This window comes from Hippopotamus amphibius, chromosome 17 (genome assembly GCF_030028045.1).
Source record: "Hippopotamus amphibius kiboko isolate mHipAmp2 chromosome 17, mHipAmp2.hap2, whole genome shotgun sequence".
NCBI lineage: Eukaryota > Metazoa > Chordata > Mammalia > Artiodactyla > Hippopotamidae > Hippopotamus > Hippopotamus amphibius.
In genome coordinates, this window is record NC_080202.1 from 7791024 (window position 1) to 7817844 (window position 26821).

Sequence of the window (26821 nt, forward strand, 5' to 3'; positions counted from 1 at the left end):
TTGAATTTCTGTGAACAGAAATTATTCTCATCACCTCTGTAAGGTTTCTGTCTCTGCAGAGTTGCAAAATGGAAAAGAAAGAGAAAGAACAGAAAGGTCAAACCGCTCTAAAATCAGATATTTCCCGAAGGATTCTCTAGAGACAGTACCACTGAAAAGAAATACAGTAATATTTTTGCCTACTTCAGAGCCTTTCATAAATTTCGCCGACAGTCTAGAGCTGCTGCAGTGGTCCACGCAAACCTGACCTTAGGCAGAGGGACAGTGTGTGTGGAACAGATCCAGGTGCTGTGATTGAATTGTGGTGGGGAGGGTCCCCAGACCTCCCTCCGTCCTGCCAGGCAGAACCTGGGACACCCCAGGAAGCCGGGGACTCTTCAGAATCCAGTTTGAAAACTTTGGCCTCGGTATTTCCTAGGTTCCTGTCTGCTGAGCGTTCTGTGATACCTGGGCTTTCTAGTTCCCCAGGTCTTACTTTGAATTATTTATATATTATTTTAAGTACCACCTCCTGCTTGTATTTGGAGATCTTAAAGCTTTAAAGGGGAATTGTGCCATGTTGACAAGGCAGTCCAGCTTAGTGGTTTGTTTTTTTTTTTTTTAATATGTTCACAACAATTTTTTTTTTTATTTTTTTGGGGGGTACACCAGGTTCAATCAACTGTTTTTATACACATATCCCCATATTCCCTCCCTTCCTTGACGGCCCCCCCCTCGAGTCCCCCCCACCCTCCCCGCCCCAGTCCTCTAAGGCATCTTCCATCCTCGAGTTGGACTCCCTTTGTTATACAACAACTTCCCACTGACTATTTTACAGTTGGTAGTATATATATGTCTGTGCTACTCTCTCGCTTCTTCTCAGTTTCCCCTTCACCCCCCGCCCCCTCCCATACCTCGAGTTCTCCAGTCCATTCTCTGTATCTGCTTCCTTGTTCTTGTCACTGAGTTCATCAGTACCATTTTTAGATTCCATATATGTGAGTTAGCATACAATATTTGTCCTTCTCTTTCTGACTTACTTCACTATGTATGACAGATTGTAGTTCTATCCACCTCATTACATATAGCTCCATCTCATCCCTTTTTATAGCTGAGTAATATTCCATTGTATATATATGCCACATCTTCTGTATCCATTCATCTGTTGATGGGCATTTAGGTTGCTTCCATGTCCTGGCTATTGTAAAGAGTGCTGCAATAAACATTATGGTACAAGTTTCTTTTGGGATTATGGTTTTCTTTGGGTATATGCCCAGGAGTGGGATTACTGGATCATATGGTAGTTCTATTTGTAGTTTTTTAAGGAACCTCCAAATTGTTTTCCATAGTGGCTGTACCAACTTACAGTCCCACCAACAGTGCAGGAGAGTTCCCTTTTCTCCACACCCTCTCCAACATTTGTTGTTTCCAGACTTTGTGATGATGGCCATTCTGATTGGTGTGAGGTGATACCTCATTGTGGCTTTGACTTGCATTTCTCTGATGATAAGTGATGTTGAGCATCTTTTCATGTGTTTGTTGGCCATCTGTATGTCTTCTTTGGAGAAATGTCTATTTAGGTCTTCTGCCCATTTGTGGATTGGGTTATTTGCTTTTTTGGTATGAAGCTGCATGAGCTGCTTGTATATTTTGGAGGTTAATCCTTTGTCCGTTGTTTCATAGGCAATTATTTTTTCCCATTCTGAGGGTTGCCTTTTAGTCTTGTTTATGGTTTCTTTTGCTGTGCAAAAGCTTTTAAGTTTCATGAGGTCCCATTCGTTTATTCTTGATTTTATTTCCATGATTCTAGGAGGTGGGTCAAAAAGGATGTTGCTTTGATGTATGTCAAAGAGTGTTCTGCCTATGTTTTCCTCTAGGAGTTTGATAGTGTCTGGCCTTACATGTAGGTCTTTAATCCATTTGGAGTTTATTTTTGTGTATGGTGTTAGGAAGTGTTCGAATTTCATTCTTTTACATGTTGCTGTCCAATTTTCCCAGCACCACTTATTGAAGAGGCTGTCTTTCAGCTTAGTGGTTTTAAACCCAGACTCTTGGAATCAGACTCTGTCACCTTGGGCATGTTTCTTAATCTTTCTTTGCCTCTGTTTACTTGTAAAGTGGAGATCATAGCAGCTCCTAGGGTTGCTTTGAGGAGGAAACCAATTAATATACATACATCATTTAGTACAGAACTGGGGCATGGGAAGTGTTAAGAATTTCCTGTCATTGTGGTGCTGAGACCGTCCTGGGACCCTTTGCTGCAGGGCTGCAATGCTTGCACCTGGAGACACTTCTCCTCCAGCCACAAAGTATAAAGAAACTGTATGGGACTAAAAATAACTGTGTGCTTGTGCAGTTGGAGCAAAATTTTGGACAAAAGATACAGAGACCAAAACACCCAGCTGCCACTTTTGAAGAGCCTGGAGCAAAATCAGGGTACTGTGCCTGCCCCCTGCACACAATACCACCTAAGCTGCCCATCTGGCCAGACCCCTGGACACACCCCTACCCTCACCCCATATAAGGAACACCCCCGCCCCCTCCAGGGAGCCAGCAGGCAAGGAAACCTGTTGTTTGTTCTCACTTCCCCCTGCTGTAGCAGGGGCCCCTATAAAGCCTTGCCCAAATTTCTTGTCTGGCATCTAGTCAATTTCTGTTGATCGGGGACAGCCAAGAACCCTGGTTGGTATCAATTCTCGTGGTTGAATGAATCCACAAGCCATCATCCTGCTTCACTCTGCTCATGAGAAGCCTGGCAGTTGGGATCGTGGTGCCAAGTGTCTCATCAGAATTGTGGTCCTTAACTAACCAGCAGGCATCAGAAGTGAATACACAGACAGGAAGACTCAGCCGTATAACCAAAGAGCAAACGGGTGAGAATCTTCAACACCATCTTCATCATCAAATATTTACTGAATGCCTGCCGAACCCAGTGCGATGTGTGAGGCATCAGAGGAGGGGATGCTGAAGACCGTGGCTCCCCACCTAACCATGCTGCCCAAGCCTTCCTTGGGAAGGAATCACAGAAAACTTGGAGGTAACTCCTCGTAGCCTTTTCCTTCCTGAGGCACAGCACATGTGACGAACGGAGAGGTTAAGGGCTGTTCTCATGCCAAGCTTTTGCCCCGTCTTCTCTCCTTCCCCACAAATTTTCCCTGAATATGCTGTCTCAGGCTCCTCTCAGCCTCCTAATCACAGAGAGAGCACTGAGGACCAGTTAGAGGATGGTCTGTGTACTACCTCTCGTCTATGGGAGCCCCCAGCAGAGTTAAATATGCTGATGGTAATAGTTATTACAGGGACTTCCCCGGTGGTACAGTGGTTAAGAATCCGCCTGCCAATGCAGGGGACACGGATTCGATCCCTGGTCCGGGAAGATCCCACACGCCGTGGAGCAACTAAGCCCGTGCGCCACAACTGAAAAAAAAAATTATTACAACAACTCGGGTGTCACGTTTACAGAGTATTCTTTGATAGTCTGCTCCTCTAAGAGATGCAGTGACTTCCCCTCCCTTTGAGTGTGCGGGCTGGACTTAGCCCCCGTCTGCTGAAGAATAGAATATGGCAGAAGTGAAGGTGTGTGATCTCTAAGCCCAGGTCAGAAAAAGCATCGTGGCTTCCTCCTTTCTCTGTCTCTCTCTGGCTTCATTCAGTCTGGGGACAGCCACCCACCATGCTGTGAGGACCCTCAAGCAGCCCTGTGGAGCCCTCCGCCTGGGGAAGAACTGAGGCCTCCCACCAACAGCCACGGGGAGGGGGGGTGGATCTCGGAAGTGGATCCTCCTACCTCGGATAAGCTGTCAGATGCCTGCAGCCCTGCCACCAGCTCGACTGCACTTCATGACAGACCCAGAGCCAGAACCACCCAGCGAAGCTGCTCCCAGATTTTTGACCCTCAGAAATCGTGGGAGAGAAAGATGGTAAAGCGTGAGTTTTGGGGGTTTTTTTGGTTGGTTTTTTTTTTTTTTCCACCTCACTTTCTCAGCCCTTTCTTGGCTGACAACCTAGTCTAAAGTAGCTGCCCAAGGGGGGCTTCCCTGGCGGTCCAGTGGTTAAGACTCCACGCTTCCACTGCGGGGGCCGTGGGTTCAGTCCCTGGTGAGGGAACTAAGATCCCTCAAGCTGTGCAGCCAATAAATAAATAAATAAAGTAGCCCCTCAGTCACTCTCTAGGATATAAACCCATTGTATTTTTTGTAACACTACTTAATTTTACATTGATGACTACTTAACTTTCGTACTTGTTCGTCGTGTAACTAGCTTCACTGTAAGCTCCGCGAGAGCAGGCGCAGTTCCTGTCTTATTCAGAGATGTGTCTTTGTTGCCCAGAGTGGTGCTTGGTGCATGGCAGGTGCTCATTAAATGTTTGCTGGGTGGAAACAGTGAATGAGGTATATATTCGTTAACGGAAGGCCCTGTGTTGATCTTTGGGTCTCTATGGTCCTGAGCATAGTAGCTTGAACGTGATTGGAGCTCAACTGACATTACTGACTGAATTAATAGACTTTGTAAGACAGTAAAGAAGTGAAAAATGAACACTGGTAATCTGAGGGTCCCTCATGAAATGTGTGTGTGTTCTTGTTTCGTGCCTCTAAATCTGAGGTAACTTTTCACTCAGGAATAGATAACTATTGCCACTAGCTAGGGTTTTTTCTTTTTTGCCTAATATTTGAAAATAAGTTGCAGACACCGTGACTCTTCAGCTCTAAATATTTTAGCAAGTTTCTTTGAAGCACAGCAACACCCAAGAATTTTATTTTGATTTATTAGGGATTATCACGTCCCTAAATCTGAATATGGATTAAGGAATTTCTAATATACAGTTCATACATTTCTCCAATTGTCCAGTATATCCCAGTGCCCCCCCCCCCCCCAACTTCACATAGAGTTAAAGCCAAAGTCCTTACCAAGGCCATGAGGCCCTCTGTGATCAGCTCCACCCACCCCATCACCTCTCTGACCCCATCTCCTACCCTCCCCCTTGCTCACTCCTCTCCAGCCTCTCCAGCCTCACCAGGCTCTTCCACGTTCCTCCCATCTCACGGCCTTTTGCAGTTGCTGTTCCCTGGGTGCAGAATTTGCTCTCACTTCCTCCATGTCTTGGCTCAAAGGGCTCGGCTATCTCCTCCTCCGTGGGGTCTACCGTGGGTACCCACTCTGAACTTGCAGTCCCCACCCCTGGCATGCCCCTTCTGCTGCCCTTCAGATTTTCCTCCATAAACATGTCATCTTCTAACATACCACGTAATTTACTTGTTGATTTTGTGTAACATCTGTCTCCCCTATTAGAATGTAAGCTCCGTGCGGGCAGGGGTTGTCATCTGTGGTCACGGCAGTATCCCCCCTGCCCAGAATGATGCCTGGTACAAACATCAGTGGAGCTGGTACATCCGTCAGTGGATGTTTGTGGGATGGATGAATGAACGGATGAGTGAACTGAGAGAAATGCCTCCCTTGGGCACTGGCACAGGGGACATCGGGTGGTATCATGATAGTGACCTGAACACCCTCTGGGGAAGTCGGCCACGTGTGGGGGAGAGGCAGACAAAGTGAGGGTGAGCCTTGCTGGCCAGAGAGGGACTCTGGTGGATCACCTGTGTTCTGGGTCCCATCCTGCGTCTCAGAACATTTCTGTTCTCTCCTTTAAGGAAGAATGAAAAATAATCATCATTGCTGGCTCATCATATCGAAAGCTTACCATGTACCAGTCATGATGTCAAACATTTTAAACCCAGTGTCTCGTTTAATCCTCCCAGCAGTCCTACAAGGCACGTATGACCATCAATCTCATTTTCTAGCCAAAGGTGATTCAGAGGTTTTGTGGACTTTTAAAATTAATATTTGATTTATTGCAATTACAATTCACAACCCCTAGTTCTTCCTTAAGCTTCGGCTTACAAATCTTACTCTATTTGTGTCCAACGTATTTTCACGACCACTTTTATAAAGATGTGGAATGTTTGATTCCAGTTGCAAAGTTAAACTCCCTTAAACATTTTAAATTGCATTTAAACATTTATTGTGTTCGGTTTCCTTTTATGTACTTTAGTGGTCTGACTTAACAAACAGAACCTTTCCAAGTATTTAAATTTAAATTATTCTTGCAATAAATTAAACTTATAAATATGGTGAACTTTGAGTTCTCTTAAATGTTCCCATACTATAAGTTCAAGGGGTTTTCAGTTTAAAATTATAAATCTGAATTAGTTCCATTCCTACTGATGTTCAATTGGAATTTCAAGATTTTTACTCTATGTAGGCCAAGTCCTATTGAGCTATAAATACATAAATATCAAATGTGCACAGATTCTTTTACATAAAAACATTAATATCATGTTTTGGATTCCCTTAAACTTTCTATACTGAATTTTAAATCTATAAAGATGCCCGCTCACCAAGGAAACTATAATAATATCAATTTCACATCGTTTTGGGATTGCCTTCTTGACTCTTCTGAGATGACAGAACACCTTCTCTGCCCTGTCATTGCTGTGTCAATGACCCCATAATTCAAAGGAGAGGCCACATGGCCTAGGACACCTGGATTTAAATGATGTGTTACACTCCTACCAGGAGACTCTACTGCCTGATTTGATTTTGCATCTTTGGCTTTTAAGATTAGTCAAGCCATTTTTTATCTAAAGCTAAAGAGCTTCAAACCAGATGGAATCCTGCATTCTTTCATTTTCTGTGTCTCTCTGGACCATGCAAATCTTAGCGATGTTAAACTGATATCTGATTGAATTACGGCTTAGGAGTCAGCTCTTTTCCCTCTAGAAGTGGAACTCCAGGCATCTGTCAACAATGGGAGCGGACTCGAGGGGTCACCCCTTCCTTCCCAGGTCTGTGACATTACACCTCGTACTTCCACGTCTGTGAGGGCAGCTGGCTCTCAGGGCAGGAAATAGGGAGACTTCCTCCAGGAGCCCTTTGTCGGATTCTTTCCTGCTATAAAGGTTAAAGTTCACACAGATGGGACCAGAAGACAGAAGCAGCAGAATCGCAGCTAGACGCGCTCCTCTGGAGGAAGCACTAAGGTGCCTGAGTCCTTCTTTACTTACCACTTTGCAAATTACAGTAAGCCTGGTTAGGCTAATAAGGCGGGTGGCATTGTTCCCATGCTTCATTCATGTATTCATTCATTCAGCAAACATTTATTGCCCATGTATTACGGGCAAGGTCACTGCCTTCGAGATGCTCACAGTCTACAAGCCAGAGCTCAGGGCTGAACGAAATTTACACTGTGGGGAGTGCAGTGGGGCCCAGCGGAGGGAGATCGATGTCCCTCAGGTGGAGGCCATCAGGGAAGACTTAGGAAGGAGGGGGCATTTGACATTCATCTGTGTTTACTGGGTAGCCACTGTGTGCCAGGCACTTTTGGGAGAGGCATCTGGGGATGAGTAAGGAAAAAGTATTGCCTTGTTTGGTCATTTCAGGTTGTAAGGAGCTGTCATTTATTGAGTGCTTTACAACGTGCTGACAGGAAGTGCTTGACATGGATTGATTTGTTTAATCCTCCCGGCCCTTCTGTGAGGCAGGAAAACATTAATATCCTCATTTTGTAAGTGAGGAGACCGTTTCCTTTATCTATGGCTGCATAACCACCCACCCCCAAATGTAGTGGCTTAAAACAGCCATGGTTTTCTTGCAGCGAGCCGGTGGGTCTGGCATTCAGGCAGGGCTCCGCAGGGGCAGCTCGCTCCTCTCTGCACCACAGCATTGGCAGGGCTCGTGGCTGCGGCTGGAGGACCCAGATGGCCTTGTCCCGTCACTGGGGCCTCGGGCTGGCCGTCAGCTAGGGCACTGCAGTTGTCCTTTACGTGACCCCTCTCTCTAGCAGGGTGGCCGGGCCTTCTTTACTCTTCTTCCGAGAGCGCAGACACAGAAGCTGCAAGTGACGTTGCATCATGGCCACCACATCGATTGGTCCACAGATGTCACAGAGCCGGCCCCGGTGGAGGGGAAACTGACATGGGAGGCGCGGTGAAGTCACATCGCAAAGGGCACGCAGGCTGGAAGGAGTCGCTGTGGCCATCTTTGGAAACACTCGAACTCCGACACGGGGATGTAAATACCTTGCTCACGGCCATATAGCTAACAGTTAGGCTGCACGGGGTCAGTAGGGTGAAGGTCAGACAGGCAGAAATGTGGAGGACGTTTCAGAGAAGATGATGCTGTGAGTGAGGGCCCAGAGACATGAAAACCTGGAGAGTAATTGCTCTGTTTGCTGGAAAAAGTAGGTAGACAAGAATGAAGCCATATAGGGACTTCCCTGGCAGTCCAGTGGTAAGGACTTGGTACTTTCACTGCTGTGACCAAAAAAAAAATGAAGAATGAAGCCATGTGTGTGTGTGTGTGTGTGTCTGTGTGTGTGTGTGTCTGTGTGTGTACATAAACACACATACATATATGGAATATTCCTCAGCCATAAAAAAGAATGAAATAATGCAATTTGCAGCAACATGGATGGACCTAGAGATTTACCATACTAAGGGAAGTAAGCCAGAGACAAATATCATATGATATTCTTTATATGTGGAACTAAAAAATGATACAAATAAACATATACAATTCAGAAATAGGCCACAGACATAGAAAACAAACTTTCGGGGAATTCCCTGGCGGTCCAGTGGGTAGCACTCCACACTTTCATTGCCGTGAGCCCGCAGGGAAACTAAGATTAAGCCTCTCGGCCAAAAAACCAACAAACAGAAGAAACTTACGGTTACCAAAAGGGAAGGGAGGGGGAGGGATAAATTAGGAGGTTGGAATTAACATATACATACTACTGTATATAAAGTAGATAGCCAACAAGGCCCTCCAGTATAGCTTAAGTCCTATATTACAAAATGTTCAATATTTGGTAATAAAAAGAAAGTGGAAAAGAATATATATCTGAATCACTTTTCTGTACCCCTGAAACTGACGCAACACGGTAAATCAACTAGACTTCAATTAAAAAAATGTAAGTAAAAGAACGAAGCCAAAAAACATAGGCTGGGGCCAGACCGTGGCTGCCCTTGAGCAGCAGGCTGAACTGTTTGGACTTGACGCTGTAGGCCCTGGGCAGCTATGGGAAGGCCTGGAGCAAGAGAGTGACTTGGTCAGCAGGGAGACTGAGCCGGCCCTGCGTACACACGTGTGGGGTGAATGCAGGCAGCCCGATAAGGGGGGGAGACTTGCCAGCGATGACGACCTACCCGGAGAGCACACCTGGGGGCAGAGAGCTGGGTCCTTGGCATCTTGACGTTTTACGGACAAGGAAACCGTGGCTCTGAGGGGTTTAACATTCCAGGGTCTCTTAGCAAAGCAGGTGGCAGAGGCAGAAGGTAAGGGGGCTGTGGGCAAGAGAAGAAGAGGAGGGTGGGGCCTGGGGTGGGGTCCAGGCTTTTGGACCCCTCGTCCACTCAAGCACAGTAAGAGTGTCTGTGGTGGGGATCAGGAGAGTGGGGGCTGCGGCGACTTCTCTGTGGGGCACGTGGGCATCAGCAACCCGTGGGGTCAAGCCCTTGAATTGTCTAGTGAGGAGATGACTCGGCTTGAACCAACAGAAAGAGCTCATCCTGGAGGGGAACCCGCCCTCTTCCCGGGGCCAGGAGCCTACTCACGGGGCGGGAGGCCTGGTCCACTGGGTCAGAGGGGGGCTGGTGTGGACGGGGAAGCAGAGGCTTGAATTGCCATCTCCACACACACCCTGCGTTGCTTCGAGGGTCTTTCTGAGTAATGCATTTTTTTTAAAAAGCAGCAGGGAAGAGGGAAGAGGGGACGTGACATGCAGTTCTTTCAAAGCTCTTAGTTTGAAAAGACACTGAGGTTTTTGGGGTTTTTTTGTTGTTTTTTTTTTAAAAAGAGCCTGGTTGATCTCATTCTTAACATCTCTGGCTGAAAGGGGCCTCCCCGCCCCCTCTGTGCTAGTTGCTCCCTGGGAGTTGTGTCTTTTCTTCTGACACACTTCAGGCCGGGAGAGCTCATTCTGGCTTCCTCCAAAATTGGACGCTAAATTTAGAACTGGCCTCGAAACTTCTGATGTTTGAGCTCAACTTGTCTGGCTTGGCCCAGCCTGCAACAGACACCTCTTATCACCCTGAGTGTTGTCCCTATTTGGTTCCTCAGTTGTCTTAGAAACATGAATTGGTATGATCGGTCCCGGCCAAGAAATGGAAGCCAGAGCCCACCCGTCTACCCGGGTAGGACCCTGTCTCTGCTCTTCCCCTGTAAATAACATTCCCTCGGAGCAGAAAACATTCCCCCCTCACTTCTGAGAGCCGGGCCCCCGGGCCCATTCCGGATTCCTCTGATCTCCCGTCCATCTGTTGCAAGTTCCTTCCCTAACTTCGCATCCCTGGAACCACCAGAAAGTGGGGGAAGCAGGCCTCCCGTTGTGCCTGGGCCCAGCTGCTTGCCCTCTGGACTCAGGCCTGTTAACCCCCTGACCTTCAGCCAAAATCCCTCCTCTCACCTCCTCCCATAAATTCATGTTGCGAGGCGGAGCCAAGAGCCGAGGGACCTCCCAGCCCGGGCCGAGCGGTCCTTCACGTGCCCGGTTCTAACCAAGGAGACGTCAGCCCCCTCGGAGCCCAGAGGCTGGTTCTGAGCTCTGGGCTCTGCCCCTCGCTTCCGTATGTCCTCGGGCAGGTCACCTGGCTTTCTAGCCACGCCTGTTTTCCCACCTATGAAATGAAGAGTGGAATAAGGGGGCCTCTAACCTTAGGGTGCATCCTGCTTTAAAACCGGCCGTGCCTCTAGGACCATGACCAGTTCTTACCAGAGAAAGGGTCCTTTTAGCATTAAAGAGAGGAGTGTCACACAGTGTCACCCACAACATCCCCGCAGAGCATCAGTGCCGAAAGGCACTGGAGAGCTCCAGCCTCCCTCGCTGAAATCCAGAGTCATGACCCCACACACACACAACTCAACTCAGAGTGATTCTGCGTGAGGCCATGGCCAGCTGGATCTCATCTCTGATAGTTCAGAAGGTGCACAGCATTCTAAAGATAAAAGCTGAATTCTCTAGAGCAGTGTTTCTCGAATTGCTTTCCATGGAACACTGGGGTCCCACGTGGGCTTGGGCTTTGCCAACCTGTTGTCCAATAAGTTTGGGGAAAGCTCGTTTGCTTTACCAGGATTTCTCAGAGCCTTGAACTCTGGGCCACCACTACAGACATTCTGCTTATCCTTCAGAAGAGCCTTTGTTTTTGCTCTTTTGCTGTTTCCATTTCACAGATGAGAAGATGAGGCTCAGAGAGGTTAAGTGATTTGCCCAGAGTCCTTCCTGCAGCTTAGACAGTTGGGATCCGAATCTACAGCTGTGTTCCTAACACGAGGCTATATTTTCATCCCATGTTATGGCCCTGAGAGACTGAGGGCTGAAACCCCTCAGAGAAAAAAGAGCAAAGGGCAGCTTTCTGGGGAAGGAGAGGGGACAGTAAGGGGATGTGTCATGGGTACATGAAAGCCTCTGATATAGGGACCCTTAGCTGTTTCCTGGGGACAGTTCTTTCAGGGGTGGGGGATGGGGAGTCACAGACTTCTCTGCTGCTTTTCACAACTGTAACCATCTCTGGAGTAAGTCAGGTGAAGAGTGCCGTCCCAAGAAAGACTGACAAGACTTGTGGTGGTTCGGAGATCCCGGTTCTAGAAGCATCCATCGTTGCAGGTGGGTTAGTACCACACAAGCCCCCTCGCTGACAGAGCTGATTTCACGGGGTTGGCAGCAGCCCCCAGGTGGCCTAGCTGCTGCCAGGGGTTCTGAGAGCCTGCGTTAGTTACCGACCACGTTCATTCTTTCCTTTCTCTCACGAGCACTCACTGAACACGCTGCTGTGCGTGGGAGACGCACGGGGGAACAAGTTCAAGGTCCCTGTTCTCCAGGAGAGACAAACCTTACTCACAAATAAAGCTCCCAAGGGGTGTCATTACAACCGAAGTGAGTTCTCCAAAAGGGCAGGACGTGGTTCCGTGACCGTAGGTGTCACAGGAGCGTGACCTAGTTTAGGGAGGCCTGTGTGGCCGTTGGGGCACCACTCACGTGTCCCTTCAAGAGACCCTCTTCCGAGGAAGGTAGTTGGCTGACAGCTCCCAGCTGCCGCTCCCTCAGGTGTTCACGCCAGGGCCACTCCCTCCCCAGGTGGCTCACAGCCAGGGCAGCACATCAGGGACACCACAGCTGGGCCCCCACTGCTGACCCAGGACCACTCTCCCGGGGTCTACCAGGCAGGTTATCCAACAGTACTGATCAGGTAACGCCTGACGAGCTGGTTTAAGATTTTGTTTCTGGGGAGGTCCCTGGCGGACCAGTGATTAGGACTCTGCGCTTTCACTGCCAAGGGTGCAAGTTCAATGCCTGGTGTCGGGGAACTAAGATCCCGCAAGCCCCACGGCACAGCCGGAAAAAAAAAGTTTTCATTTCTGGGAGAGCCGAAACTGTAATTAAGGCTCAGTTTGGTGACGTGGGGCATAAGAACCTCCATTTGGGGCCTGTTGTCTTGTTTTTAACCCAAGGAAAATTAGAAATTAAATATTTTGAGCTGAATGATCAATGAAAACAGAATCTATCAAAACTTGTACTATACAGCTAAAGGGGTGCTTACAGGAAAATATTTAGCTTACTAGAAAAGAAGGAAAATATAAAATCAATGATCTTAAGATTCCACTTCAGATGTGGCATATATATACAATGGAATATTACTCAGCCATAAAAAGGAATGAAATGGAGCTATATGTAATGAGGTAGATAGACCTAGAGTCTGTCATACAGAGTGAAGTAAGCCAGAAAGAGAAAAACAAATACTGTATGTTAACTCATATATGGAATCTAAAAAAAAAAAAATGGTACTGATGAATCCAATGACAGGACAAGAATAAGGATGCAGATGCAGAGAATGGACTGGAGGACATGGGGTTGAGGGGGCGGGGGGCAAAGGGGAAGCTGGGACGAAGTGAGAGAGTAGCACAGATGTATATATACTACCAACTGTAAAATAGATAGCTTGTGGGAAGTTGCTGTATAACAAAGGGAGATCAGCTCGATGACGGGTGATGCCTTGGAGGGCCGGGATGGGGAGGGTGGGGGGGAGTCACGAGAGAGAGAGGGGATATGGGGATATGTGTATAAATACAGCTGATTCACTTTGGTGTACCTCAAAAGCTGGTACAAGAGTGTAAAGCAATTATATTCCAATAAAGAGCTTAAAAAAAAATAGAAAAAGAAAGCAAAAAAAAAAAAAGATTCCACTTCAAAGCTAGAACAAGAAGAGTCACGTAAACCCAACGCAAGGAGAAGGAAGGAAAAAATAATGATAGGAGCAAATATTTGTGACACAGAGAACATACACACAGAAAATTAACAAAGCCAAAAGGCAGTGCATTGAAAACATAAACAAAATTGGTAAATTCCAAGCTAGACAGATCAAAGAGACAGAGAAAGGAGGAGAATAAATTATGAATATAAGTAATACAAAAGAAGACATCACCACAGAGCCCGCAGACATTAAACAAGAATGATAAAAATAAGACAGTTGAAAGAATACTAAGAAAATATTACAGACAACTTCATGCCAATCAATTTGACAACACGGATGAAATGGACACATTGCTTGATGAATGACACCTTACCAAAACTGACCCCAGATGAAACGGAAAATCCAAGGAGTTTTATCTATTAAAGAGTTTTCATTTGTTATCAAAACCCTTCCCACCAAAAAAACTTCAAGCCCTGATAGTTTCATCGGTGTGTATTCTAGATGTATATTCTATCAAACAGTTAAGGAAGAAATAACACCAATCTTACACACATTTTCAGAAAATAGATCGGGAGGGAACCCTTCCCAGTTCATTTTATGAGGTCAGCAGTACCCTGATACCAAAGCAACAAAGGCATTGTGAGTAGATTGAATCCAGATCTCAGCGCCATCATTAACAAGATTTCTTTCTTAGTAGGCCGCATATCCAAAATGGGTCATCAAGAAGACTCTGCTTGTCACAGACACTCAGGGGCCAGGCTGATGAAACTTCCGTCTCAACACAAGCTTCCACTATGATTAAGGCAGAGAAAGGAGACGTAGCAAATTGCATACTGATTCTTAAAGCTTCTGTCCTGAGTGACAGGTGTCACTTATGCTTGTGTCCATGACCATGTCCCAGGGGGATGAGGATGTCCTCAGGTATTTTTGGAAGGAGAGGAGGATGGGTAGTGATCATCTCAGGAGTCACAGATGTATATATAGTAACAGAAGAGCTGAAATAAGTAACATGAACGACCTGCCCAGTGAGCGAGTACAGAGTGGACCAGGGGGCCCTGGGGCCTGGCCTTCGGAAATGCCACCAGCCCGAGAGAGGGGGGGAGCCTGGGAAGGGGGCCAAGATGGAGCAACCAGAGAGAGAGGGGAGGAACCGGTGAGTCCATGAAGGGATCGGCCAGCAGTGTCTCGTGTGATTGAGGGGTCGTGTAAGAGGAGGATGTGGACAACTAGGATGTCACTGGTACCCCGGGCAAGATTATGTCCGTGGAGTGATGGCGGGAGAAGCCAGAATGAAATGAGTAAGAACTGAGTGTGGGGTGAAGGAAAGCAGAATATGGACACGTTTTAAGGAAGCTGGTTGTGAAGGGAAGGAAGGCGGTCCCTGGAAGAGGACGTGTTAAGAGAAGGTTTGTTTGTTATTTCAGTGGGAGAGCCCAGGGGATATTTAAATGTTGATGGAATGATCTAGTTTGGAGGAAGGGATTAAATGTATAGGAGAAGGGAATCAGGAACAGTAGAAGGTTCCTGGAAGGTGGGACTTTCTCAGGCACCTGCTGCGGCCGGTGCCCCAGCTTCTGCAGTCAGTGCAGCTAAAGGGGGAGCCACAGTCCCCACCAGCGAGGAGTGGTGGGTGGTGGAGGGGTGGGGGATCGGAGAGGGAGTGTTGATCCCTGCAAACCCATGCTGTCAGTGGGGGAAGGCTGGCCCACCCACCCCCTCTGCTGCCCAGCTGCCCAGCTGTCCAGCCCAGCCTGTGCCTTCCCCCAAGGGGAGCCCGGAGCAGGCCAGGACGCCTCTCCCCTACCACCAGCAGCTCCTGCCCTGCGGCCCACGCACTTCCCACTCCCACGGACCCCCTTCCTGGCAGAGCGCCTTCCCCAGGCCTGCCTTCTCCCCTGCTTCCCGGATGTGCTGCGTTCCTCTTCTTTCCCTTTTGCTAAGGGTCCTTGCTTGCATGATGTGGCAGCGGGTGGGCGTGAGCACGGGTCTCTGTGCACCTGCCTCTGTGTGTGTCCGCGTGTTCACCACTGGATATCCGTGTGAAAGCTGGGCCTGGCATAGGGGTAAGTGCCCATGCTGGGGGTCCCCGGCTCAGATGTGAGACAAGGCGAGGAGACAGGCAGAGGTCCAGACCCTTTAGAAGCTCCTGGAAAAGACCCCCGCTGCTCTGGCTGCTGCTCCCTCCCAGCCTCAGAGCTCACCACTCCCCACGGCACTCACCTAGCTCCTGCGCGCTCTCTCCCCTCAGCTTAGGGTTTCTGGTGCCAATCCCCATCCACTATTAGGCAAACTGCTGCTTGTCCTTCAAGGCTCTGCTCAAGTGTCACCTCCTCCCAGGAGCCTCCTTGAGCCCCTGAGTCTGGGCTTGATGCCCACCCCCCGCAGCAGTGGCCACTGCGTCTTCTCTGCCCAGGGCAGCTGCTGGAGGGCCAGGACCTTGCCCGTGCTGGTCACCTTGCCCCAGCATCCTGCCTGGTACCAGGCCCCGTGTGAACTCCCTGCAGAGAGGTAAATGAAAAGGAAATTATATACCATAGCCAGAGAGAGAGAGAGAGAGATGTTGTTTCTGCCAGCCATCTAGACTGAACTTTTCTCCTAGTGGCTTAAGTAAGGTTCGAGGGAATTGTAGGGATGTTGGGGAATGTGGGTTCCTTTTATCTTTGGAACTGGGGGTGGCGTGTGCCCCTCCACCCTGCTACCCACATACACACTGGTACCACACCAGGTTGCTTTCTGAAAAGAACGTGTGTTATCACTCAACGTCCAATCTCTCTGGTTTAAAGCCAGGGTCAAACACCCTCCGCCATCATCCTCCCCATCAGAAACGGACTTTGAAGTCAGTCTGGGCCTTAGAGGGGGCGGAAGGCTTCTAAGGGAGGGAGGGCCCGCCTCCTCAGCCCCCACCCCTGCTCCCCCAGCCAATCACTGAGCCCCTTTGGTTTCCGGAGCAAGGGTTGGGGGCGGGAGACGCGGAGCGAGGCTGGAAGGGGTTTCGAGCCCGGCAGGCTGCATGCTCTGGGGGCTGACGCAACTGGGGAATTTGGCTTCTTTTTATCACATATATCATTTTGCCATATATGGTCACCGAGAGCTACTGGCAGAGAGGCTCGGGCCCAGATGGTGGGCTCCCAGAGTGAAGTGAGCTACATACCAGCCCAGAACAAACAGACCATCGCTCACCCGCCGGACAGGTGGGTGGGCCGAGAGAGGGGTTATATATAGTTCTGCTCACATTCCTTCACTAATGCGTGTTGGCCCCCAAATGCGCAAACAACCTCCATTTCTGGCTCTTTTTACTGAATTTGCTAATTGCCATTCTTCTATAACCAAGGGAACGAAAGAAATTCCAGGAGGAATGCAGGGAAAGAGATGTGCTGGCCTATTTCCCTTCCTTCATCCTCTGACCCTCCCCTCCCCTCTTCCCCCTCCCTCTCCTGCCTCTTTCCGCATAGTCCCCCTGAAGTTTGTCCCATCCCGGCCACCCCCAGAGGGCCTCCTCTGCTGACGTGCCTCTTTTCTCCCCTCGCCAAAATCCCCTCCTTGCCTGCACCGCTCCAGCCCAGGTGAAGCTGGCCAGGTGCAGATGAGCCCCTGAGGCTGGGCAGATTCAAAGAAGGGTGGGGTCTCAGCAGACAAGATGCCCCAGCTCCCAGAACCTGTCCCTGCCAGGTGCTGGCCTGGCCAAGCAAGAGTGCTGCCCCAGCCTTCCCAGGGACCCAAGATGGCAAAAATGGAAGCACAGGAAGCCAACCCCTGAGACTCTACGAGACCCCTCAAAATATTGGTGATCCCCCAAAGCCACTGTCAGAACCTCACTTCATACCTCCAGCCTGAGGCAGTCAAGATGTCCGAGGTTTACCCCTCCAGCCCAGATCTTCAGAGCTTCAGAATCACAGATCAGTGATGGTACTGTTACCCGCCAGGGCCGTGGCTCAATCCTAAAGCAAAGACAGATGAAGCGAGGTTCAGCAGAGTGTGGAGTGGTGGGTGCAAGCTTGGGGGTGTTCATAGGAGCAGCTGAACCTCTGATGTCAAGGGTGAGGAAGGCAGGCGGGCAGCCTCTCGCACAGTGGGCAGAAGCATCCTTAGAGAGTACACCCTGAGTGAAATGTGGCTTTGGTGATTTGTGTCTTCTGATTCACTCCAGATAACAGGGACCGACTCTTCCAGCAGTGCGTCATTCCTGTGCCTCTGGCACAGAGCGAGAGCGCGACCCTGCTACACAGAGAAACACGAGGAAGCTTTTACAGGCTACTGGTGTCCGGGCCTGGTACATTCTGACCTAATGGTCTGGGGTAGGTCTCGGATATGTGATGTTATATATCTGTTCCCTCCAGCTTCTCTGGTGATCTGATGTGTACACAGCTGCAAACAGGCTGGTTCTTCCTGGGGTATCTGACCCAAGCTCACCAGCTCCTGATCCCCTTACCTGGGGCAGCCTCAGGTCCCCCAAGCAAAGCCCCTGCCCGGGGGCTCTGTGGTCCAGCTGGCCGGTGAGGATGCACCCTGGCCTGGAAGTCAGAAGTGGAAGGCCACCTGGCTCTGCCCTAAATCGCCAGAGCCCCCTACTCAATGCTCTGCATGTCTTAAAACCCCAGTTTCTTCTACCACAAAGTCAGGAGGTAGAGAAGTTCTAGAAGGGCCAATGAGATTGTTTACATAATAGCAATGCTACTAAATGATTACTGTGTACCCACACCATGCCGGGTGCTGAAGACATGCTATGTCATTTGGTTCTACTACTCCGCCCACTTTAAAGATAAGAGAACTGAGGCTCAGAGAGGTTAAATCGTCTGGCCAAGGTCCCACCACCACTCACTGCATGGGGGAGCTGAACCAGGACGCCACAGCTTGGAGGCCCAAGCACCGCCATTAGTTTACACACATGAAGAAGGGACTCACTGCTGGCGGTCTTTCCCTGGATGTTGAGGCTAAACCTGGCAAGACAGGCTCTGGGGAGACGCTTCGGGTCACGCAGAGCAGTGCCCTTGGCAGGCTCGCTGATCCTGGCACAGGCAGCGTGATGCTTCCCCTGCCTTCCTCCATCGTGGGCTGCCAAAGAGTGGCTTTCTTTTTTCTTTTTTTTGTGGGGAGGAGGAAGGGCGTGCCCAGCGCCTCGCGGGATCTTAGTTCCCCAAGCAGGGATGGAACCCGCACCCTCGGCAGTGAAAGCTCGGAGTCCTAACTACTGGGCCACCAGTGTGTTCCCAAGGAGTAGGTTTCAAAGCTGGCGTCTTGGGACTTCCCCAGTGGTCCAGTTAAGAGAGTTAAGAATCCGCCTTCCAGGGGCTTCCCTGGTAGCACACTGGTTAAGAATCTGCCTACCAATGCAGAGGACACGGTTTGATCCCTGATCTGGGAAGATCCCACATGCCGTGGAGGAACTAAGCCCGTGCACCACAACTACTGAGCCCACACTCCACAACTACGGAAAGCCTGCATGCCTAGAGCCTATGCTCCACAACAAGAGAAGCCACAGCAGTGAGAAGCCTGCGCACTGCAAGGAAGAGTAGCCCCCACGCACCACAACTAGAGAAAGCCCATGCGCAGCAACAAAGATCCAACACAGCAAATAAATAAAAATAAATATAATTAATTAAAAAAAAAAAGGATCTGCCCTCCAACGTGTGGGACATGGGTTTAATTCCTGGTCAGGGAGCTGGGATCCCACATGCTGTGGGACAACTAGGCCCGTGCACTGCAACTACTTAGCCCATGCACGTGCTCCCACGCGCCACAACTAGAGAAGCCCGCAGGCCACACTGAAAAGACCCCACATGCCATAATGAAGATCCCGCGTGCTGTAACTAAGATCTGACACGGCCAAATAAATAAATATTAACAACAACAACAACAAAAAGCTGGTCTCTTCATTGACTAAGAGCACAAAATAGAGGTTGGCCCAAAGATGAGGGGGCATCAGTCAGCTGAGAGAGAACGGCAACCCCTCTCTGCCCAGCAGGAAGGAAAGAGAAAACAAAGCAAAACAGAACAAGAGGAGGTGGCTGAGTGAACCGTGGGCCTGTCTCCAGGAAGCCGGTAGCATGTAGGTTCTGGTCTCCTCCGTCTCACCTCCAGCTTCCACCTTCACTTGAGGTAAATCAGAAGGAGGAGGGATTTGAGCTTAGAAGAAGGTTGACGATGATGTTAAGGTCGTGAGGGGGTGAAACTAGAAGCAGCCTGAACCAGGAAACTGGGCTGCAGTGACTGGAATTGGCAAGTCCGAGAAAAGCCAGGAGGCCGCGATTCAGAGAGAGAGAGAGAGAGGGAGACGGCAGAGAAATGGCTTTGTCCTTGTGTGACCTTCGTCGATGTAATGGAACTTGGACTTGAGACATGCGAGTTCAGGAGGTGGTCAATTGCCTCTGAGATACTTTGCCTGAATTTAGGGGAAGCTGCCACCGGTGGGCCTGTTGTCAAGGTGCTCGCACAGTCTGACTGCAGGCAGAGCAGGGATAGCTGTGCAGTCCACATCCTTCTCATCTCATCGTTTTTATTAAAGACACACACACACACAACTCTGAAGTTAAAAATCAAGAAAACGGAGTTTGAAAAGTGATAACTTCATAAGACAAAATAAAGAGAAACCAGTCTCCAGGTGCTTTCCTTTCCACAAAGGCTGGGCCCTGGTGGTTCTGGCTCTTCTTCTCAGATGGTTTCGGTGAGAAAACCTTGCCTTTCTGTTTCACCTGCTTGATTGGATGCCACACTCCCCCCTCCCCGGAGGGGTGTTCGGGTCTCAGCTCCGGGCAGCATCCAGAGCTCTTCCTGCCGTGGGTCCTGTAGGCGAGGTTTGAAGGTCAGGAGGGAAGCCGCCCCCTGAAGCTCTGATGATGAGGCTTCCTGCTCCAGCGCTGATTACAGAAGGTGTGGAGTGGCAGTGGCAAAGTGTGGCAAAGCACCCCTCCGGGTGTAGTTTTCCACGTCCCTGCGAGGTGGAAGAAGCAGGTAAGGGACCTACAGGGAAAGCTGGTAGAAAGCCTCTTGATCCAATCAGGTACATCCAGAGAAAATTAACCTGCCAGAGGGAGAGGCCAGGTGAGGGTCCTCCTGGATCAGGAAAACCAGACTTGGGAGGATCCCGGGTCTTCAAATCCTTACGATGATATCATTATTTTTTAAATTTGTTAATTTATTTATTTTGGCTGTGCTGGGTCTTAGTTGTGGCATGCCGAATCTTTTTTAGTTGTGGCATGTGGATTTCTTAGTTGCAGCATGTGGGATCTAGTCCCCTGACCGGGGATCAAACCCAGGCCCCCTGCACTGGAGACTCAGAGTCTTACCCGCTGGACCACCAGGGAAGTCCCTGGTGTCATTCTTTTAAAGTGTTTTCCTTATTGAAATTCTCAAACATATACCAAAGTAGATAGAACCCCCTCGTACCCATCTCCCAGTTTCAACAGTTGGCAACACTCTGCCATTCCTGCTTCATCATTTCCTCCCACATTTTTTTTCTGGAATATTTAAAAGCAAATTTCAGATACATTATGTCACCCTGAATACATCAGGATTTCTCTCTAACAGATAAGGATTTTATTTTTTTAACACAACCATCATAACAATATCACATCCAACAAAGCTAATAACTCGATATAAGATAGCTTGTGTTTGGTTTTCTCTCATTGTCTCAGAAATGCTTATTTTTAGTTTGTTCAAATCAGGATCCAGACAAGGTCGACGCATTGCATTTGGGTGACGTTTATAACACTTGGCACTCTCCTGCTCTGTTTTTCATGTCATTTATTTGTTGAAGAAACTGGGTCGTTTGTCCTTTAGAATTTAGTCACATTGGCTGACAGAATCCTCTTCGGGTGGTTTAACTATTCTTCAAGGATAAAGTCATATGTTAAGTTTCAAGACCGGGGTATTCTCAACCCTCACTGCACATCAGTATCACCTGAGGCGATCTTAAACGTTTCAGAATTCCTGGCCCCGCCCCGGTGATTCTGATTTCGCCAAATCTAGGGTAGAGCCCAGGAGTCTATTTTTTTTAAGCTGCCCAAGTGATTCTGCTGTGCATCCCTCAGGTGAGAACCACTGACCCTGATAGTTGGGCTTTCGTCTAAAGGGCTACTGATTATCTACAAGGAGAAGGGGGGGAAAGAGGAGCGTGGGGAACAGGGGGAGGAGTAAGGGGAGGGAGAGAAGGGGGAGGAGGGGGAGAAGGGAGAGGAGGAAGAGGAGAGGGAGAAGGGAGAGGAGGAAGAGGAGGGGGAGAAGGGGGATGAGGAAGAGGAGGGGGAGAAGGGGGATGAGGAAGGGGGGGGAGAAGGGATGAGGAAGAGGAGGGGGAGAAGGGGGATGAGGAAGAGGGGGGGAGGAGGAAGAGGAGGGGGAGAAGGGGGATGAGGAAGGGGGGGAGAAGGGAGAGGAGGAAGGGGGGGGAGAAGTGAGAGGAGGAAGAGGAGGGGGAGAAGGGGGAGGAGGAAAAGGAGGGGGAGAAGGGGGAGGAGGAAGAGGAGGGGGAGAAGGGGGAGGAGGAAGAGGAGGGGGAGAAGGGGGAGGAGGAAGAGGAGGGGGAGAAGGGGGAGGCGTTGTTGACAAATACTTAATTGAACCCCAAGCACTAACTTAGATTGAGATGATGTGGAGAGAGAAATAAAAGAGGTTCAACTTACTGGTTTAAAAGTTTAGACCAGGGGACCAACTCTGATTTTAAGAATGCAACAGACCAAGTCTGAGGCCTAGCCTGTGTTTTAACTCCCTGTCCCCCCGAGACCAAGGTAATTGGGAGATGCCAGGCTCTGGTGGGACTGAAGGAAGTGGTGCGCGTCAGTCCCTCTGCCCAGAACGGGAGCCTGCCCGCCATGGACCTCGCAGGTGGCCATTTTTCTCTGTGTTCTGGGTCCCCTGCCTTCAAGCTGCCTTTCACTTCATACTGCTGAGCATTTTCATCCTTGGTGGGTCTACCTGTGAACAAGAGAAAGACTAAAATGAAAGATAATGGCAAAAAGTTAAAATGTTCTCTGACACTCGGCTCATGGGGTGAATCTCTTATTTGGCATATAAAGAAAGCCATATTCCACCTAAATTATAATGTGTAACAAGTAACGAATATCAGTTTGAAAGGTTACTCTTTATGCTTGAGTGTGATAAACACCTCATGATCCACGGAGGTGAGCCAGTAGATGTTAAACAAGATTCGAATTTGGGGAAAAAGCATAAAGGAAAAGACCTAAGTTTGATTCATTAAAATATAGCATATTTTGGGAATTCCCTGGCAGTCCAGTGGTTAGGACTGGGCACTTTCACTGCCAGTTCCTGGGTTCAGTCCCTGGTCAGGGGACTAAGATTCCACAAGCCACGTGGCACAGCCAAACAAACAAATATATATACACACACACATATCTGTATGTGTATATAGACTAGGAAGATATTGTAGACTAGGAAGATAACATGAACAAAGTTAAGTCAAAAGCAACAGGTTAGGAGAAATAATGGTCACATATTTAATAATTCTTTTTCCAAAATAAATAAAGATCTCCTGCAAATCAATAAGAAAAACACAAGTGACTAAGTAGAAAAAGGGACAGAAAAATAGGAACAAGTAATTCACAAATAAGAGTTTCCACATGGCCAAGAAACAAAAACAGAATCAATGACAGTGGTAACCAAAAAAATACAAATTAGAACAGCTGTAAGATCCTTTTCTTTTCACTCATAAATTGGGTTAAGCTTGTTAGTGGCAAATGTCAGCAAGAGAGTGAAGAAGTGAATTCTCTTGTATATTATTTGTAGAAGTATAACTCAGTCAGACCGGAGGTCAGTGCGATTGTATCTGTTGAAATTTTAAATGCCTGGACCCTTTGACTGAGAACTCCACTTCTAGGTACCTAATCTGAAGAACCAATAGCCTGTACACCCAAAGAGCCATTTACCAAGATGCTCTTTCATTCATCCACTTATTCAGTGAATATTTATTGAGCGCCTGCTGTGTACCAGACACAGTTTTAGGCACGGCAAGAACAGAGCAGGAAAGGTTTTTCTTTAAAGAGATTAAGTTCCAGTAGGAGCAGAGAGAACGATAAACAAATGAACAATCTAACAAAGGAGTAAACAGGATAAAGTCAGGCAGTAATAAATGCTATGAAAAAATGTTCAATGCAGCATATAATAATGAAGAAAATTTGGAACCCATTTAAATGCCCCTCAAATAGGAAATAATTTTAAATAAATATATATGTGTATATATAATTATATATATAATATATACACATATATACATATATCTCTCTCCATACTCTGAACTATTATGTAGCCCTTAAATAGGATGAGATATGTCCCTGTGTACTGACATGATAAGTTCTCCAAGACATAAATTTGCTAAGTAAAAAGAGAACGAAGAAACCACAAAAACACAAAACCTTGCAATTCAGTATGTGGAATTTAATCCCATTTTTGTAAAAAAAAGTACCAAGTTATATAAATGTACATGAATATATGGAAATGAAAGGGTTTAGAAGATTATATGGTCAATTCTAGGCAGGGGATTAGGATTCGAAGGGAGAGTCAGAGGGAATTTTTGCTTTTTCTGTGTGGTTTGAATTTTTTACAGTGAGAATGTTTTTCTAAGTGCCTCACATATTAAAAGGAACAAAATAACTGTTACAGAACATAGAAGATGGAAAGCTTCCCAATTCAATTTATAGAACTAGCGTAACCCTGCTATTGAAACCTGACAATGTTAGCACAAATAAAGAGGGCTGGAGATCAATGTCACTGATGAATATGGATGGAAAATTCCTCTGTAGAACATCAGCAAATGGAATCCAGCAGTATATAAAAAACCGTGACTCAGCAGGGTTTGTTCCAGAATCACAAGGATGGATGAATATCAGGAAATCTGTAACACAATTTATCAAGACAGTCAGTACTGCCCTTGGACCTGGGCAGCAGGGCCACCTACCTTGGCCCCCCTCCAGCCCTGCTTCTCCCAAAGGGTAAAGGATTCCTCTGGGCCAAGAAGACTTGTCCTATGTTCCTCCTCCCTCATAGACCACACTGTCAGTACCACGACTCCAAAACTGCCTGCCCAAATGGCCCCAACTCCATTTCCAGGGACTACAATGACTTCTTCCCTGGTTCCAGCCCCTGAAGCGTGGTTCTTGCCCCCAGAGTAGGAGGGCACCCCAAGGCCTCAGGGATGCTGGCCAAGGTGAGGCTCTTTGTGGGGGAGGGTGGTGTAGTAGGGTGGAGCTTGGATACTTGGGCTGGGGTGTCCGTAGTTGTGCATATGAGGTTCCGGATATGGGATGGAGCTGGGGGTGGGAAGAAAAGGATGGTGGGCTGCAGCATGGCGCTGGGAATGGGGCAGCCTCTCTCTAAGCTTCCCTATTCTAGCATCATATTCCAAGGAGTGTGAGTATCCTAAATTCAAACCTGGCCTGCCTGGTTGTTACAAAGGTAAATGTCAAGGTAGGAAACAAGAACATATTTTATTTAACAGGTTGACATTTTGGTTCGCGGTTTCTAAATATTTAGAAATATAACAGGCCAGGTATCCATCTGTACTCTTGGCCCAGGCCCTACAATTGTTAAGGGCAGCCCAACAATAATAGAACCCAGGAGAAAAAAGGGTGATACCAAAAATAGGAAAAACATTGGAAAGATGAATTGAGAGGAAGAAGAAACAGAGTAGAAGGAAGATGCAAATGGAGACATTCTGAAATTCAGTCACTTGGTCCTTAATATGTGCCTTTCTCTGTTAGGGGGTGTAAGGAATGGAGAAGAGACCCTGTGAATTTTGAAACTCTGAGGTAATGTGAGTGGAGGCTGTAATTTAAAAGTTGGGAATAATTTTCTGTCACCAAAGATGGAGTTTTATCTTTATCTTCAAGGCCAACTGTTTTTTATCATTGTTTGTCCCGGACCCCAGCAGTGGAAGTGCCAAGTCCTAACCATTGGACCACCAGGGAACCCCTGATTGTTTTTAAACAAACTGTGAAGTCAACACAACCTGAATGCTTGTTAATTGTAATGATTTCCTCATGCCGGTCTCAGTGTCTGCTGTATCAGAGTATACAAGAATGTGCTACTACTCTGGCTTTTTCTGTGGAGAGTTGGTCTTGTGGTTGTTTTTTAAGGGAGATTTGAGTTCTGGAGACGAGAATCCAAGGAACAAAGAACAAAAGAAGGCACTGCAATTTTCTAAATTCCTACCTTTAACTTTGTGCCTTACCCCAGAATGACTTTTTTCTTTTTAAACAGCTTTATTAAGGCATAATTTACATATCATAAAATTATTTAAAAGGTACAGTTAGACAAGTTTTAGTAAATTTATACTGTTGTACAACCATCACCAGAATCCAGTTTTAGAATAGTGCCATCATCCCAGAGATTTCCTTTGTGCCTCTTTGCAGTCCATCCTTGCTTCCACCCTCAGCCCCAGACAACCACTGATCTGCTTTCTGTCTCTATAGTTTTGTTTTTTCTAGAAATTTCATATGGATATAATTATACAAAATGTAGTCTTTTGTGGTCTGGGTTCTTTGAGTTAGCATAATATTTTTTAGATTCATCCATGTTTTAGAGTGTATCAGTAAGTCACACTGATGTATTCTTTTTTTTTTAATGTTTATTTATTTAACTATTTATTTGGCTGCGCCGGTCTTCATTGCAGCATGCGGGATCTTTAGTTGCAGCATGTGGGTTCTTAGTTGAGGCATGCGTGATATAGTTCCTCAACCAGGGATCAAACGCAGGCCCCCTGCATTGGGAGCGAGGAGTCTTAACCACTGAGCCACCAGGGAAGTCCCTGATGTTGTCATCTTACTATTACTGAATAGTATTCCACTGTATTGATAGATCACCGTTTGTTTATCCATCCATCATTTGATGGACACTTGGGTTGTTTCCAGTTTGGGGCTGTTATGAAAAATGTTGGTATGAGTCTTCGTGTGGACAGAGACTTTGTATGTTTTAATTTCTCTTGGGTCGATACCTAAGGATAGAATTGCTGAGTCCTGTGGTAAGTTTATGTCAAAAATTTTTAAGAATCGGCCAAACTGTTTCCCAGGATGGCTGTGTCATTTAAATTCCCACCAGTCGTGAGTGAGGGTTCCAGTTTCTTCACATCCTTGCCGACACTTAGTCTTCAGTCTTTTTGATGATAGCCATTCTAGTGGGATATTTCATTCTTGTTTTAATTTGTATTTTCCTAACGTCTGATGATGTTGAACATCCTTTCATGTGCTTATTTGCCAGCCAGATATCTTCCTCGGGGAGGTGTCTATTTAAATCTTCTGCTCATTTTTTTTAAATTGGGTTTATTTATCTTCTTATTAAGAATGATCTGTTAAAAACATAAGTTGGCTCAGATGACTTTCTTTGTTGAAACTTTTCAGTGATTCAAAGTTTACCTCCCCTACAACCACCTCTTCTTCTCCAGGTGAATTCCCGCTCATCCTCCCTCCTCAGCTCAGGCATCTCCTTCTTTAAACTAAGTCAGGAACCTCCAGTATCATGTGCTCTGTCATGGCCCCCTGGATGTCTGCTTCCTAGCATTTGCTGCTATTGTAATTAAATACTTAAATGTGTTTTGATTTGGGGGAGGGGCGGGGTTGTTTTGGCCACACCTTGTGGCTTGCAGGATCTTAGTTCCT

General features: G+C 47.6%; 1 long non-coding RNA gene across 1 annotated transcript; it reads right to left on the reverse strand.

Moving 5' to 3' along the window:
- Positions 1–13831: 13831 nt before the first annotated feature.
- LOC130840860 (uncharacterized) lies at positions 13832–17144 on the reverse strand. The gene is made up of 3 exons (XR_009050072.1): positions 17044–17144; positions 15441–15718; positions 13832–14012 (listed from the first exon to the last, which is right to left on the reverse strand). It is a non-coding gene; the product is annotated as an uncharacterized LOC130840860 (long non-coding RNA).
- Positions 17145–26821: the final 9677 nt, after the last annotated feature.